Source organism: Podarcis vaucheri, assembly GCF_965113315.1.
Source record: "Podarcis vaucheri genome assembly, chromosome: 18".
NCBI lineage: Eukaryota > Metazoa > Chordata > Lepidosauria > Squamata > Lacertidae > Podarcis > Podarcis vaucheri.
Window position 1 is genome coordinate 2,540,234 of NC_138756.1, and position 18,196 is coordinate 2,558,429.

Consider the following 18,196-nt stretch of genomic DNA (forward strand, 5'->3'; position numbering starts at 1 on the left):
GTACATCCAGCAAGAGCGGAGAGGGGACCTCAGCTGAAGAAAGTGCCCCATCAGCAATAAGTAGCGGAACCCCTACAGAGAGCAGAGAAGAGACGTCAAGCCCACCTCCAACAACTTCAGTTATTGAAACAGGAAAGACGGCAGCTGAAACAACGATTTCTCACTCTACTCCAGGTACATCCACCACGAGCGGAGAGGGCACCTCAGCGGAAGAAAGTGCCCCATCATCAACAAGTAGCGGAACCCCTACAGAGAGCAGAGAGGAGACCTCAAGCCCACCTCCAACAACTTCAGTTATTGAAACAGGAAAGACGGCAGCCGAAACGATTTCTCACTCTACTCCAGGTACATCCACCAAGAGCGGAGAGGGGACCTCAGCTGAAGAAAGTGTGCCACCGTCAACAAGTAGCGGAGCCCCTACAGAGAGCAGAGAGGAGACCTCAAGCCCACCTCCAACTACTTCAGTTCTTGAAACGGGAAAGACGTCAGCTGAAACGATTTCTCACTCTACTCCAGGTACATCCACCACGAGCGGAGAGGGCACCTCAGCTGAAGAAAGCGCCCCATCATCAACAAGTAGCGGAACCCCTACAGAGAGCAGAGAGGAGACCTCAAGCCCACCTCCAACAACTTCAGTTCTTGAAACTGGAAAGACGGCAGGTGAAACAACGATTTCTCACTCTACTCCAGGTACATCCACCAAGAGCGGAGTGGGGACCTCAGCTGAAGAAAGTGCCCCATCATCAATAAGTAGCGGAACCCCTACAGAGAGCAGAGAGGAGACCTCAAGCCCACCTCCAACAACTTCAGTTATTCAAACGGGAAAGACGGCAGCTGAAACAAAGATTTCTCACTCTACTCCAGTTACATCCACCACGAGCGGAGAGGGGACCTCAGCTGAAGAAAGTGCCCCATCACCAACAAGTAGCGGATCCCCTACAGAGATCAGAGAGGAGATCTCAAGCCCACCTTCAACAACATCAGTTCTTGAAACGGGAAAGACGGCAGCTGAAACGATTTCTCACTCTACTCCAGGTACATCCACCATGAGCGGAGAGGGCACCTCAGCTGAAGAAAGTGCCCCATCATCAACAAGTAGCGGAACCCCTACAGAGAGCAGAGAGGAGACCTCAAGCCCACCTTCAACAACATCATTAATTGAAACGGGAAAGATAGCAGCTGAAACAACGATTTCTCACTATACTCCAGGTACATCCACCACGAGCGGAGAGGGCACCTCAGCTGAAGAAAGTGCCCCATCATCAACAAGTAGCGGAACCGCTACAGAGAGCAGAGAGGAGACGTCAAGCCCACCTCCAACAACTTCCGTTATTGAAACGGGAAGGACGGCAGCTGAAACAACGATTTCTCACTCTACGCCAGGTACATCCACCAAGAGCGGAGAGGGGACCTCAGCTGAAGAAAGTGCCGCATCATCAACAAGTAGCAGAACCCCTACAGAGAGCAGAGAGGATACCTCAAGCCCACCTCCAACAACTTCAGTTATTGAAACGGGAAAGACGGCAGCTGAAACAACGATTTCTCACTCTACTCCAGGTACATCCACCAAGAGCGGAGAGGGGACCTCAGCTGAAGAAAGTGCGCCATCGTCAACAAGTAGCGGAACCGCTACAAAGAGCAGAGAGGAGACGTCAAGCCCACCTCCAACTACTTCAGTTCTTGAAACGGGAAAGACGGCAGCTGAAACAATTTCACACTCTACTCCAGGTACATCCACCAAGATCGGAGAGGGGACCTCAGCTGAAGAAAGCGCCCCATCATCAACAAGTAGCGGAACCGCTACAGAGAGCAGAGAGGAGACGTCAAGCCCACCTCCAACAACTCCCGTTATTGAAACGGGAAGGACGGCAGCTGAAACAACGATTTCTCACTCTACCTCAGGTACATCCACCAAGAGCGGAGAGGGAACCTCAGCTGAAGAAAGTGCGCTATCGTCAACAAGTAGCGGAACCCCTACAGAGAGCAGAGAGGAGACCTCAAGCCCACCTCCAACAACTTCAGTTATTGAAACGGGAAAGACGGCAGCTGAAACAATGATTTCTCACTCTACTCCAGGTACATCCACCAAGAGCGGAGAGCGGACCTCAGCTGAAGAAAGTGCGCCATCGTCAACAAGTAGCGGAACCCCTACAGAGAGCAGAGAGGAGACCTCAAGCCCACCTCCAACAACTTCAGTTCTTGAAACGGGAAAGACGGCAGGTGAAAAAACGATTTCTCACTCTACTCCAGGTACATCCACCAAGAGCGGAGATGGGACCTCAGCTGAAGAAAGTGCCCCATCATCAATAAGTAGCGGAACCCCTACAGAGAGCAGAGAGGAGACCTCAAGCCCACCTCCAACAACTTCAGTTCTTGAAACGGGAATGACGGCAGGTGAAACAACGATTTCTCACTCTACTACAGGTACATCCACCAAGAGCAAAGAGGGGACCTCAGCTGAAGAAAGTGCCCCATCATCAACAAGTAGCGGAACCCCTACAGAGAGCAGAGAGGAGACCTCAAGCTCACCTCCAACCACTTCAGTTATTGAAACAGGAAAGACGGCAGCTGAAACAACGATTTCTCACTCTACTCCAGGTACATCCACCAAGAGCGGAGAGGGGATCTCAGCTGAAGAAAGTGCCCCATCATCAACAAGTAGCGGAACCCCTACAGAGAGCAGAGAGGAGACCTCAAGCTCACCTCCAACAACTTCAGTTATTGAAACAGGAAAGACGGCAGCTGAAACACCGATTTCTCACTCTACTCCAGGTACATCCACCAAGAGCGGAGAGGGGACCTCAGCTGAAGAAAGTGCCCCATCATCAATTAGTAGCGGAACCCCTACAGAGAGCAGAGAGGAGACCTCAAGCCCACCTCCAACAACTTCAGTTCTTGAAACGGGAAAGACGGCAGGTGAAACAACGATTTCTCACTCTACTCCAGGTACATCCACCAAGAGCGGAGAGCGGACCTCAGCTGAAGAAAGTGCGCCATCGTCAACAAGTAGCGGAACCCCTACAGAGAGCAGAGAGGAGACCTCAAGCCCACCTCCAACAACTTCAGTTCTTCAAACGGGAAAGACGGCAGGTGAAACAACGATTTCTCACTCTACTCCAGGTACATCCACCAAGAGCGGAGAGGGGACCTCAGCTGAAGAAAGTGCCCCATCATCAATAAGTAGCGGAACACCTACAGAGAGCAGAGAGGAGACCTCAAGCCCACCTCCAACAACTTCAGTTCTTGAAACGGGAAAGACGGCAGCTGAAACAACGATTTCTCACTCTACTCCAGGCACATCCACCAAGAGCGGAGAGCGGACCTCAGCTGAAGAAAGTGCGCCATCGTCAGCAAGTAGCGGAACCCCTACAGAGAGCAGAGAGGAGACCTCAAGCCCACCTCCAACAACTTCAGGTATTGAAACAGGAAAGACGGCAGCTGAAACAACGATTTCTCACTCTACCTCAGGTACATCCACCAAGAGCGTACAAGGGACCTCAGCTGAAGAAAGTGCCCCATCATCAACAAGTAGCGGAACCCCTACAGAGAGCAGAGAGGAGACCTCAAGCTCACCTCCAACAACTTCAGTTATTGAAACAGGAAAGACGGCAGCTGAAACAACGATTTCTCACTCTACTCCAGGTACATCCACCAAGAGCGGAGAGGGGATCTCAGCTGAAGAAAGTGCCCCATCATCAACAAGTAGCGGAACCCCTACAGAGAGCAGAGAGGAGACCTCAAGCCCACCTCCAACAACTTCAGTTCTTGAAACGGGAAAGGCGGCAGGTGAAACAACGATTTCTCACTCTACTCCAGGTACATCCACCAAGAGCGGAGAGGGGATCTCAGCTGAAGAAAGTGCCCCATCATCAACAAGTAGCGGAACCCCTACAGAGAGCAGAGAGGAGACCTCAAGCCCACCTTCAACAACATCATTAATTGAAACGGGAAAGACAGCAGCTGAAACAACGATTTCTCACTGTACTCCAGGTACATCCAGCAAGAGCGGAGAGGGGACCTCAGCTGAAGAAAGTGCCCCATCATCAACAAGTAGCGGAACCCCTACAGAGAGCAGAGAGGAGACCTCAAGCTCACCTCCAACAACTTCAGTTATTGAAACAGGAAAGACGTCAGCTGAAACAACGATTTCTCACTCTACTCCAGGTACATCCACCAAGAGCGGAGAGGGGATCTCAGCTGAAGAAAGTGCCCCATCATCAACAAGTAGCGGAACCCCTACAGAGAGCAGAGAGGAGACCTCAAGCCCACCTCCAACAACTTCAGTTCTTGAAACGGGAAAGACAGCAGCTGAAACATCGATTTCTCACTCTACTCCAGGTACATCCACCAAGAGCGGAGAGGGGACCTCAGCTGAAGAAAGTGCGCCATCGTCAACAAGTAGCGGAACCCCTACAGAGAGCAGAGAGGAGACCTCAAGCCCACCTCCAACAACTTCAGTTCTTGAAACGGGAAAGGCGGCAGGTGAAACAACGATTTCTCACTCTACTCCAGGTACATCCACCAAGAGCGGAGAGGGGACCTCAGCTGAAGAAAGTGCCCCATCATCAATAAGTAGCGGAACCCCTACAGAGAGCAGAGAGGAGACCTCAAGCCCACCTCCAACAACTTCAGTTATTGAAACGGGAAAGACGGCAGCTGAAACAACGATTTCTCACTCTACTCCAGGTACATCCACCAAGAGCGGAGAGCGGACCTCACCTGAAGAAAGTGCGCCATCGTCAACAAGTAGCGGAACCCCTACAGAGAGCAGAGAGGAGACCTCAAGCCCACCTCCAACAACTTCAGTTCTTCAAACGGGAAAGACGGCAGGTGAAACAACGATTTCTCACTCTACTCCAGGTACATCCACCAAGAGCGGAGAGGGGACCTCAGCTGAAGAAAGTGCCCCATCATCAATAAGTAGCGGTACCCCTACAGAGAGCAGAGCGGAGACCTCAAGCCCACCTCCAACAACTTCAGTTCTTGAAACGGGAAAGACGGCAGGTGAAACAACGATTTCTCACTCTACTCCAGGTACATCCACCAAGAGCGGAGTGGGGACCTCAGCTGAAGAAAGTGCCCCATCATCAATAAGTAGCGGAACCCCTACAGAGAGCAGAGAGGAGACCTCAAGCCCACCTCCAACAACTTCAGTTATTCAAACGGGAAAGACGGCAGGTGAAACAACGATTTCTCACTCTACTCCAGGTACATCCACCAAGAGCGGAGAGGGGACCTCAGCTGAAGAAAGTGCCCCATCATCAATAAGTAGCGGAGCCCCTACAGAGAGCAGAGAGGAGACCTCAAGCCCACCTCCAACAACTTCAGTTATTCAAACGGGAAAGACGGCAGCTGAAACAAAGATTTCTCACTCTACTCCAGTTACATCCACCACGAGCGGAGAGGGGACCTCAGCTGAAGAAAGTGCCCCATCACCAACAAGTAGCGGATCCCCTACAGAGATCAGGGAGGAGATCTCAAGCCCACCTTCAACAACATCAGTTCTTGAAACGGGAAAGACGGCAGCTGAAACGATTTCTCACTCTACTCCAGGTACATCCACCATGAGCGGAGAGGGCACCTCAGCTGAAGAAAGTGCCCCATCATCAACAAGTAGCGGAACCCCTACAGAGAGCAGAGAGGAGACCTCAAGCCCACCTTCAACAACATCATTAATTGAAACGGGAAAGACAGCAGCTGAAACAACGATTTCTCACTATACTCCAGGTACATCCACCACGAGCGGAGAGGGCACCTCAGCTGAAGAAAGTGCCCCATCATCAACAAGTAGCGGAACCGCTACAGAGAGCAGAGAGGAGACGTCAAGCCCACCTCCAACAACTTCCGTTATTGAAACGGGAAGGACGGCAGCTGAAACAACGATTTCTCACTCTACGCCAGGTACATCCACCAAGAGCGGAGAGGGGACCTCAGCTGAAGAAAGTGCCGCATCATCAACAAGTAGCAGAACCCCTACAGAGAGCAGAGAGGATACCTCAAGCCCACCTCCAACAACTTCAGTTATTGAAACGGGAAAGACGGCAGCTGAAACAACGATTTCTCACTCTACTCCAGGTACATCCACCAAGAGCGGAGAGGGGACCTCAGCTGAAGAAAGTGCGCCATCGTCAACAAGTAGCGGAACCGCTACAAAGAGCAGAGAGGAGACGTCAAGCCCACCTCCAACTACTTCAGTTCTTGAAACGGGAAAGACAGCAGCTGAAACAACGATTTCTCACTCTACTCCAGGTACATCCACCAAGAGCGGAGAGGGGATCTCAGCTGAAGAAAGTGCCCTATCATCAACAAGTATCGGAACCGCTACAGAGAGCAGAGAGGAGACGTCAAGCCCACCTCCAACAACTTCCGTTATTGAAACGGGAAGGACGGCAGCTGAAACAACGATTTCTCACTCTACCTCAGGTACATCCACCAAGAGCGGAGAGGGAACCTCAGCTGAAGAAAGTGCGCTATCGTCAACAAGTAGCGGAACCCCTACAGAGATCAGAGAGGAGACCTCAAGCCCACCTCCAACAACTTCAGTTATCGAAACGGGAAATACAGCAGCTGAAACCACGATTTCTCACTCTACTCCAGGTACATCCACCAAGAGCGGAGAGGGAACCTCAGCTGAAGAAAGTGCGCTATCGTCAACAAGTAGCGGAACCCCTACAGAGAGCAGAGAGGAGACCTCAAGCCCACCTCCAACAACTTCAGTTATTGAAACGGGAATGATGGCAGCTGAAACAACGATTTCTCACTCTACTCCAGGTACATCCACCAAGAGCCCAGAGGGGACCTCAGCTGAAGAAAGTGCGCCATCGTCAACAAGTAGCAGAACTCCTACAGAGAGCAGAGAGGAGACCTCAAGGTCACCTCCAACAGTTTCAGTTATCGAAACGGGAAAGACGGCAGCTGAAACAACGATTTCTCACTCTACTCCAGGTACATCCACCAAGAGCGGAGAGGGGACCTCAGCTAAAGAACGTGCTCCATCATCAACAAGTAGCGGAACCCCTACAGAGAGCAGAGAGGAGACCTCAAGTCCACCTTCAACAACATCATTAATTGAAACGGGAAAGACAGCAGTTGAAACAACGATTTCTCACTCTACTCCAAGTACATCCACCACGAGCGGAGAGGGTACCTCAGCTGAAGAAAGCGCCCCATTATCAACAGGTAGCGGAACCCCTACAGAGAGCAGAGAGGAGACCTCAAGCCCACCTCCAACAACTTCAGTTATTGAAACGGGAAAGACAGCAGCTGAAACAACGATTTCTCACTCTACTCCAGGTACATCCACCAAGAGCGGAGAGGGGATCTCAGCTGAAGAAAGTGCCCTATCATCAACAAGTATCGGAACCGCTACAGAGAGCAGAGAGGAGACGTCAAGCCCACCTCCAACAACTTCCGTTATTGAAACGGGAAGGACGGCAGCTGAAACAACGATTTCTCACTCTACCTCAGGTACATCCACCAAGAGCGGAGAGGGAACCTCAGCTGAAGAAAGTGCCGCATCATCAACAAGTAGCAGAACCCCTACAGAGAGCAGAGAGGAGACCTCAATCCCACCTCCAACAACTTCAATTTTTGAAACGAGAAAGATGGCAGCTGAAACAACGATTTCTCACTCTACTCCAGGTACATCCACCACGAGCGGAGAGGGCACCTCAGCTGAAGAAAGTGCCCCATCGTCAACAAGTAGCGGAACCCCTACAGAGAGCAGAGAGGAGACCTCTAGCCCACCCTCAACAACATCAGTTATTGAAACGGGAAAGACGGCAGGTGAAACAACGATTTCTCACTCTACTCCAGGTACATCCACCAAGAGCGTACAGGGGACCTCAGCTGAAGAAAGTGCCCCATCACCAACAAGTAGCGGAGCCCCTACAGAGATCATAGACGAGACCTCAAGCCCACCTTCAACAACTTCAGTTATTGAAACGGGAAAGACGGCAGGTGAAACAACGATTTCTCACTCTATTCCAGGTACATACACCAAGAGCCCAGAGGGGACCTCAGCTGAAGAAAGTGCCCCATCACCAATAAGTACCGGAACCCCTACACAGAGCAGAGAGGAGACGTCAAGCCCACCTCCCACAGTTTCAGTTATCGAAACGGGAAAGACGGCAGCTGAAACGATTTCTCACTCTACTCCAGGTACATCCACCAAGAGCGGAGAGGGGACCTCAGCTGAAGAAAGTGCGCCATCGTCAACAAGTAGCGGATCCCCTACAGAGAGCAGAGAGGAGACCTCAAGCCCACCTCCAACAACTTCAGTTCTTGAAACGGGAAAGACGGAAGCTGAAACAACGATTTCTCACTCTACTCCAGGTACATCCACCAAGAGCGGAGAGGGGACCTCAGCTGAAGAAAGTGCCCCATCATCAACAAGTAGCGGAACCCCTACAGAGATCAGAGAGGAGACCTCAAGCCCACCTCCAACAACTTCAGTTATCGAAACGGGAAATACAGCAGCTGAAACAACGATTTCTCACTCTACTCCAGGTACATCCACCAAGAGCGGAGAGGGGACCTCAGCTGAAGAAAGTGCCCCATCGTCAACAAGTAGTGGAACACCTACAGAGAGCAGAGAGGAGTCCTCAAGCCCACCTCCAACAACATCAGTTATCGAAACGGGAAGGACGGCAGCTGAAACAACGATTTCTCACTCTACGCCTGGTACATCCACCAAGAGCGGAGAGGGGACCTCAGCTGAGGAAAATGCCCCATCGTCAACAAGTAGCGGAACCCCTACAGAGAGCAGGGAGAAGACCTCAAGGTCACCTCCAACAGTTTCAGTTATCGAAACGGGAAAGACGGAAGCTGAAAAAATGATTTCTGACTCTACTCCAGGTACATCCACCAAGAGCGGAGAGGGGACCTCAGCTGAAGAAAGTGCCCCATCGTCAACAAGTAGCGGAACCCCTACAGAGAGCAGAGAGAAGACCTCAAGCTCACCTTCCACAACATCAGTTATTGAAACGGGAAAGACAGAAGCTGAAACAACGATTTCTCACTCTACTCCAGGTACATCCACCAAGAGCGGAGAGGGGACCTCAGCTGAAGAAAGTGTCCCATCACCAACAAGTAGGCGAACCCCTACAGAGAGCAGAGAGGAGACCTCAAGCCCACCTCCAACAACTTCAGTTCTTGAAACGGGAAAGACAGCAGCTGAAACAACGATTTCTCACTCTACTCAAGGTACATCCACCAAGAGCGGAGAGGGGATCTCAGCTGAAGAAAGTGCCCCATCATCAACAAGTATCGGAACCGCTACAGAGAGCAGAGAGGAGACGTCAAGCCCACCTCCAACAACTTCCGTTATTGAAACGGGAAGGACGGCAGCTGAAACAACGATTTCTCACTCTACCTCAGGTACATCCACCAAGAGCGGAGAGGGAACCTCAGCTGAAGAAAGTGCCGCATCATCAACAAGTAGCAGAACCCCTACAGAGAGCAGAGAGGAGACCTCAAGCCCACCTCCAACAACTTCAGTTTTTGAAACGAGAAAGATGGCAGCTGAAACAACGATTTCTCACTCTACTCCAGGTACATCCACCACGAGCGGAGAGGGCACCTCAGCTGAAGAAAGTGCGCCATCGTCAACAAGTAGCGGAACCCCTACAGAGAGCAGAGAGGAGACCTCAAGCCCACCTCCAACAACTTCAGTTATTGAAACGGGAAAGACAGCAGCTGAAACAACGATTTCTCACTCTACTCCAGGTACATCCACCATGAGCGGAGAGGGCACCTCAGCTGAAGAAAGTGCCCCATCATCAAGAAGTAGCGTAACCCCTACAGAGAGCAGAGAGGAGACCTCAAGCCCACCTCCAACAACTTCAGTTATTGAAACGGGCAGGACGGCAGCTGAAACAACGATTTCTCACTCTACTCCAGGTACATCCACCAAGAGCGGAGAGGGGACCTCAGCTGAAGAAAGTGCCCCATCATCAACAAGTAGCGGAACCCCTACAGAGATCAGAGAGGAGACCTCAAGCCCACCTCCAACAACTTCAGTTATCGAAACGGGAAATACAGCAGCTGAAACAACGATTTCTCACTCTACTCCAGGTACATCCACCAAGAGCGGAGAGGGGACCTCAGCTGAAGAAAGTGCCCCATCGTCAACAAGTAGTGGAACACCTACAGAGAGCAGAGAGGAGTCCTCAAGCCCACCTCCAACAACATCAGTTATCGAAACGGGAAGGACGGCAGCTGAAACAACGATTTCTCACTCTACGCCTGGTACATCCACCAAGAGCGGAGAGGGGACCTCAGCTGAGGAAAATGCCCCATCGTCAACAAGTAGCGGAACCCCTACAGAGAGCAGGGAGAAGACCTCAAGGTCACCTCCAACAGTTTCAGTTATCGAAACGGGAAAGTCGGAAGCTGAAAAAATGATTTCTGACTCTACTCCAGGTACATCCACCAAGAGCGGAGAGGGGACCTCAGCTGAAGAAAGTGCCCCATCGTCAACAAGTAGCGGAACCCCTACAGAGAGCAGAGAGGAGACCTCAAGCTCACCTTCCACAACATCAGTTATTGAAACGGGAAAGACAGAAGCTGAAACAACGATTTCTCACTCTACTCCAGGTACATCCACCAAGAGCGGAGAGGGGACCTCAGCTGAAGAAAGTGTCCCATCACCAACAAGCAGCGGAACCCCTACAGAGAGCAGAGAGGAGACCTCAAGCCCACCTCCAACAACTTCAATTCTTGAAACGGGAAAGACACCAGCTGAAACAACAATTTCTCACTCTACTCCAGGTACATACACCAAGAGCCCAGAGGGGACCTCAGCTGAAGAAAGTGCCCCATCATCAACAAGTAGCGGAACCCCTACAGAGAGCAGAGAGGAGACCTCAAGCCCACCTTCCACAACATCAGTTATTGAAACGGGAAAGACAGAAGCTGAAACAACGATTTCTCACTCTACTCGAGGTACATCCACCAAGAGCGGAGAGGGGACCTCAGCTGAAGAAATTGTCCCATCACCAACAAGTAGCGGAACCCCTACAGAGAGCAGAGAGGAGACCTCAAGCCCACCTCCAACAACTTCAGTTATTGAAACGGGAAATACAGCAGCTGAAACAACGATTTCTCACTCTACTCCAGGTACATCCACCAAGAGCGGAGAGGGGACCTCAGTTGAAGAAAGTGCCCCATCACCAACAAGTAGCGGAACCCCTACAGAGATCAGAGAGGAGACCTCAAGCCCACCTTCAACAACATCAGTTATTGAAACGGGAAAGACGGCAGCTGAAACAACGATTTCTCACTCTACTCCAGGTACATCCACGAAGAGCGGAGAGGGGACCTCAGCTGAAGAAAGTGCGCCATCGTCAACAAGTAGTGGAACGCCTACAGAGAGCAGAGAGGAGACCTCAAGCCCACCTCCAACAACTTCAGTTATTGAAACGGGAAAGACGGTACCTGAAACTACGATTTCTCACTCTACGCCAGGTACATCCACCAAGAGCGGAGAGGGGACCTCAGCTGAAGAAAGTGCCCCATCGTCAACAAGTAGCGGAACCCCTACAGAGAGCAGAGAGGAGACCTCAAGCCCACCTCTAACAACTTCAGTTATTGAAACGGGAAAGACGGCAGCTGAAACAACGATTTCTCACTCTACTCCAGGTACATCCACCAAGAGCGGAGAGGGGACCTCAGTTGAAGAAAGTGCACCATCACCAACAAGTAGCGGAACCCCTACAGAGATCAGAGAGGAGACCTCAAGCCCACCTTCAACAACATCAGTTATTGAAACGGGAAAGACGGCAGCTGAAACAACAATTTCTCACTCTACTCCAGGTACATCCACCAAGAGCGGAGAGGGGACCTCAGCTGAAGAAAGTGTCCCATCACCAACAAGTAGAGGAACCCCTACAGAGAGCAGAGAGGAGACCTCAAGCCCACCTCCAACAGTTTCAGTTATCGAAACGGGAAAGACGGCAGGTGAAACAACGATTTCTCACTCTACTCCAGGTACATCCACCAAGAGCGGAGAGGGGACCTCAGCTGAAGAAAGTGTCCCATCACCAACAAGTAGAGGAACCCCTACAGAGAGCAGAGAGGAGACCTCAAGCCCACCTCCAACAGTTTCAGTTATCGAAACGGGAAAGACGGAAGCTGAAAAAACGATTTCTCACTCTACTCCAGGTACATCCACCAAGAGCGGAGAGGGGACCTCAGCTGAGGAAAGTGCCCCATCGTCAACAAGTAGCGGAACCCCTACAGAGAGCAGGGAGAAGACCTCAAGGTCACCTCCAACAGTTTCAGTTATCGAAACGGGAAAGACGGAAGCTGAAAAAACGATTTCTCACTCTACTCCAGGTACATCCACCAAGAGCGGAGAGGGGACCTCAGCTGAAGAAAGTGCCCCATCGTCAACAAGTAGCGGAACCCCTACAGAGAGCAGAGAGGAGACCTCAAGCCCACCTTCCACAACATCAGTTATTGAAACGGGAAAGACAGAGGCTGAAACAACGATTTCTCACTCTACTCCAGGTACATCCACCAAGAGCGGAGAGGGGACCTCAGCTGAAGAAAGTGTCCCATCACCAACAAGTAGCGGAACCCCTACAGAGAGCAGAGAGGAGACCTCAAGCCCACCTCCAACAACTTCAGTTCTTGAAACGGGAAAGACGGAAGCTGAAACAACAATTTCTCACTCTACTCCAGGTACATCCACCAAGAGCCCAGAGGGGACCTCAGCTGAAGAAAGTGCCCCATCATCAATAAGTAGCGGAACCCCTACAGAGAGCAGAGAGGAGACCTCAAGCCCACCTCCAACAACTTCAGTTTTTGAAACGGGAAAGACGGCAGCTGAAACAACGATTTCTCACTCTATTCCAGGTACTTCCACCAAGAGCGGAGAGCGGACCTCAGCTGAAGAAAGTGCCCCATCAGAAATAAGTACCGGAACCCCTACAGAGAGCAGAGATGAGACGTCAAGCCCATCGCCAACAACTTCAGTTATTGAAACGGGAAAGACGGCAGCTGAAACAACGATTTTTTACTCTACCTCAGGTACATCCACCAAGAGCGGAGAGGGGACCTCAGCTGAAGAAAGTGCTCTATCATCAACAAGTAGCGGAACGCCTACAGAGAGCAGAGAGGAGACCTCAAGGCCACCTTCCACAACATCAGTTATTGAAACGGGAAAGACGGCAACTGAAACAACAATTTCTCACTCTACTCCAGGTTCAACATCCACTGAGCTGGAGGCATCTCCAATTATCCAGACTGTGAGGACTACCACCAAGACACCCACATCTCCCACAACTACAGCAATGGTCTCTGCAAAGACGACCCCTTTGCTGTCTACTACACCATTAGCCACAGTGGTCACCTCAGCCAAAAAGGTCCCAAGCTCTGTCCCAGAGAGAACGAAGGGGATCTCATTTGAAGAGACAACCATTTCCCTCCTGACTGCGACATCTCCCTCTGCGAGGACAACAGTTTCATCAGCTACAGTAGAGATTCCGGGTAGGTTTGGATTTTATATATATATATATATATATATATATATATATATATATATATATATATATGCTTTCGTAGATTTTCACGGGTACAGGAATGTAGGTTTTGGTGTCTTCGGGTGTCTTCCCGTGTAAGAGTCGGGGTGTCTGGGCGACGTTTCGACGAGGTCTCACTCGTCATCTTCAGGCTGGTGCTTTCGGCTTCTTGTTACTGGAACAGAGCAGTATCTGGTGTTTGAGTTCCTATAAATACTGTTGAGGGGTGTGGTGTATAGCCTCCAACGTTCTGGGCAGAGAGGAAGTTCCTAGATTAGTGTGCCTTTTCTTCTTTTGTTCCTTAATTACTTGAGGGATATCTTGAGTGATTTCATGAGTGATATTCTGAATACCACTGGGTGGGTCATTAAGTGTAGATTAGTTGCTAAAGCTTTCGTGTCTTGACCTCTTGAGCTTGTGAAGAGTTTTTCTGAGAAGATGGCTGTGCTGCATTTAGTTGTGAGCCAGAGAGCTCATCACCTCTCGTGGGAGTCCATTCCACTGTCAAACAGCTCTCACTGTCAGAAAGTTTTTCCGAATGTTTAGTTGGAATCTCCTTTCTTGTAACCTGAAGCCATTGGTTCGAGTCCTACCCTCTGGAGCAGGAGAAAACAAGCATCTCCCTCTTCCATGTGGCAGCCCTTGAGATATTTGAAGATGGCTATCATACCTTCTCTCAGTCTCTTCTTTCCCAGGCTAAACACCCCCAGCTCCTTCAGCCATTCCTCATAAGGCTTGGTTTCCAGACCCTTCGTCACCTTGGTTTCCCTCTTCTGCACACATTCCAGCATGTCAACATCCTTCTTAAATTGTGGTGCCCAGAATTGGACACAGAATTCCAGGTGTGGTCTGACCAAGGCAGAATAGAGGTTAAGGGGTGATATGATAGCCATGTTCAAATATATAAAAGGATGTCACATAGAGGAGGGAGAAAGGTTGTTTTCTGCTGCTCCAGAGAAGCGGACACGGAGCAATGGATCCAAACTACAAGAAAGAAGATTCCAGCTAAACATTAGGAAGAACTTCCTGACAGTAAGAGCTGTTTGACAGTGGAATTTGCCTCCAAGGAGTGTGGTGGAGTCTCCTACTTTGGAGGTCTTTAAGCAGAGGCTTGACAACCATATGTCAGGAGTGCTCTGATGGTGTTTCCTGCTTGGCAGGGGGTTGGACTCGATGGCCCTTGTGGTCTCTTCCAACTCTATGATTCTATGATTCTATGATTCTATGATTCTATGATTCTAGAGTGGGATTATTACTGCCTAGAGCATGGTGCTGACAATGTCAAGGTTGCAGATCTGAGCCCCATATGGGACAACTGTATATTCCTGCATTGCCGGGTGTTGTACTAGATGACCCTAAGGGTCCATTCCATCTCCACAGTTCTATTATTCTATGACGCTATGACACATTCTAGAATAGCAATAGATTTTTTTACTGCTGCATCACCCTGTGGACTCATGTTCAGCTTGTGGTCCACCAAGGCCCCTAGATCTTTTTCACATGTACTACGAGTAAGCCAGGTGTCCCCCGTCTTATATTTGTTCATCTGGTTCTTCCTGACTAAGTGCAGAACCGTACATTTGTCCCTATTCATTTTGTTAGCTTGAGCCCAGTTCTCCAATCTGTTGAGGTCATCTTGAATCCTGATTCTGTCTTCTGTGACATTAGCTACCCCTCCCAGTTTGGTGTCACCTGCATTTTTGATGAGCATCTCCTCAATTCCTTCATCCAAGTCATTTATAAAGATGTTGAACAACAACGGGCCCAGGACAGAACCCTGTGGCACCCCACTTGTCACTTTTCCCCAGGGTGACGAGGAACAATTAATGAGTACTCTCTGGGTTCAAAATAAAAAAATTCCTTCCAGTAGCACCTTAAAGACCAACTAAGTTAGTTCTTGGTATGAGCTTTCGTGTGCACGCATACTTCTTCAGATAGTTCAGGTACTCAACCAGCTACAAATCCATCTAATAGTTACCTCATTAAACCCACATTTTACCAACTTCCCTGTGAGAATACCTTTTTTTATATATATATACATTTTTATTGTTTTTTTTAACATATCAATTCCCACAATCATATAACCTAACTTCTTATCTTATACAATATTTTAGACTTCGGTCAACGCCTCTGATGATTTTTCATTCTTTATCACTTATTCTGCATTTCTTAATTTCTCTATTACTCTTCATTATCATTAACTAATAGTTCTCCTCATAGTTTTTCTTGCAATATTTCGAATAATCATCCTTACAAAACTTCTTGCAATCCTACTAATGTAATCTGTTCATTACTATTACTTTTCAAATAGTTCGTATATTTACCCCGGTCTTCTATGAATCTCTGGTCCTGCAGGTTTCGAATCCTTCCTGTTAATTTATCCAATTCTGCATAGCCCATCAATTTCATCCGCCATTCTTCTTTCGTTGGTAATTCTTCTTGCTTCCATTTTTGTGCCAATAATATTCTTGCTGCTGTCATTGCATGTAAAAACAATTTACAATCCTGTCTACTGATATCATCTCTTACAATGCCGAGTAAAAATGCTTCTGGTTTCTTAATAAATGTGTATTTCAACATCTTTTTCATCTCATTTCCTCGTGAGAATATCATGGGGGACTTTGTCAAAAGCCTTACTGAAATCAAGATACACTATGTGCACAACTGGTTTTACATCTGCTTGCTTGTAAAGATGGTGCCGTCAGTGTGCATGGAATTTCACAGAGGTCGAGAAATTTCACAGGTTCACTGTCCTTGATAGGAAGTACCTGTCTGATACTTTTACAAACCTTTTTTTTTTTGGAATTTAATTTTTTAATTAATTTTCCAATATAAAATTGTACAAAACAAAACATCCAATTTATCACCAACATCCTCTTTTTGGACTTCCATCAGCATGTCTGATAATTCTCCGTTTTACTCACTTCTTCCACATTTCTTAATTTAATATTGCACTACATTAATATCTTATTTTATCTTATTTTTTAAACAATATTTCTACTGTACATTTTCACAGAACTTCCTGAAAGCTTACAAACATTATCTGCTCATCACATATACTTTTCATATAATCTGTAAATTTATTCCAGTCTTCCGTGAATTTCTGCTCTCTTCGGTTCCGGATCCTTCCTGTTAGTTTATCAAGTTCTGCATATTCCATTAATTAAATTGGAATTAATTAAATTCCATTAATTAAATTAAATTGATACTTTTACAAAACTTGGGTGTCTGCACCCCTCTCTGCCGAGCAGCTGCAAGAGCTCCTGGGGTCCCAGGCACCCGCACAGGGTCTGTGTCCCTTTGGAGAATAGAAGATGCGACGGAGACTGTTATGGCTTTAAGAATAGGTTTACTCACCTATTTACACCTTCAGCCTGCATGGAGGGAGTCTAGATCTTGCGGCATAGTTATTTCCAGAGGCGGCAGCACAGGCAACCTTCAGTCTGCCTCCCCCAAAAGATGGATGCCTCTCACTTTCTCCTCCTTCTTCCCAGAACCCTTGCTCAAAAACAGCCCCCATCACCCTTCAAACCCCTCTGTCTCAGGGCAGATGGGGGGAGTTTTCTTGCGTTGGCAACAACCCTCAGTGGCCCTCTATTGTTCCCTTAATGGCCCTCGCTTGGCCCCGCTACCCAGGAATCTCTCTGCAGCTTATATTTCTTCCTTCCCACCCCAGATATGGCGGCTAACAGATTGAGGTTGAATCCTGACAAGACAGAAGTACAGTGGTACCCTGGGTTAAGTACTTAATTCGTTCCAGACGTCCGTTCTTAACCTGAAACTGTTCTTAACCTGAAGCACCACTTTAGCTAATGGGGCCTCCTGCTGCTGCTGCGCCGCTGCTGCACGATTTCTGTTCTCATCCTGAAGCAAAGTTCTTAACCTGAAGCACTATTTCTGGGTTAGTGGAGTCTGTAACCTGAAGCGTCTGTAACCTGAGGTTCCACTGTACTGTTTGGGGGGGACAGTGACACGCAGCGTAAATTAATAATGCAGAGTTTTAAACAATTTTATTTTAAAAAAAATATATTTATTAACTTTTCAAAGTTTATACAAAAAAGACAAAATACAAAAATACAAAAATTAAAAACACATATAATTTCATTCACTTGTTTTCTTTTAACTTATTTCTCGGACCTCCTCATACCTCCCCTTTTTGTATTCCAAGTCAAATTATTCATTCAGCAAATCCTCACCCTTAATTTTCACTTAACTTTACACCTTTCTTTCTTCTTTCCCCCCCCAATTATCTTAATCATTACAGCTGATAACCCCTTATTCAGTCCAACATCAATCTAACATTCATTAATTTTACAATGTTTCTTAAGATAGTTCTTAAATTTCTTCCAATCTTCTTCCGCCGTCTCTCTTCCCTGGTCTCGGATTCTGCGTCATTTCAGCCAGTCCCATAAAGTCAATCACCTTCATCTGCCCTTCTTCCAAGGTGGGTAGATCTTGTGTCTTCCAATACTTTGCAATGAGAATTCTTGCTGCCCAGAGTTTTAAAGAATAAGAGCTTTACTGAGTTAAAATGAACTTCTTCCTAAACAACATGGTTCCAAATAGTCTGACTGAGAATACATACTGACTGTGCTTACAACTGAAAACAGATTCTCAGTGATATCTTTATAGGATTGTAGAGTTGGAAGGGACCCCAAGAGTCATCTAGTCCG

The 18,196-nt window shown here is 48.4% G+C and overlaps 1 protein-coding gene across 1 annotated transcript in view; it reads right to left on the reverse strand.

The window, feature by feature from the left end:
* Positions 1-17,005, reverse strand: part of LOC309522997 (uncharacterized protein) — a 96,988-nt gene extending 79,983 nt beyond the window's left edge. The window contains exon 1 of the mRNA XM_082206776.1: positions 16,881-17,005. The gene's annotated coding sequence lies outside the window, so the exon portion shown is untranslated. The remainder of the gene's footprint in view (positions 1-16,880) is intronic.
* Between the last annotated feature and the right edge of the window lie 1,191 nt (positions 17,006-18,196).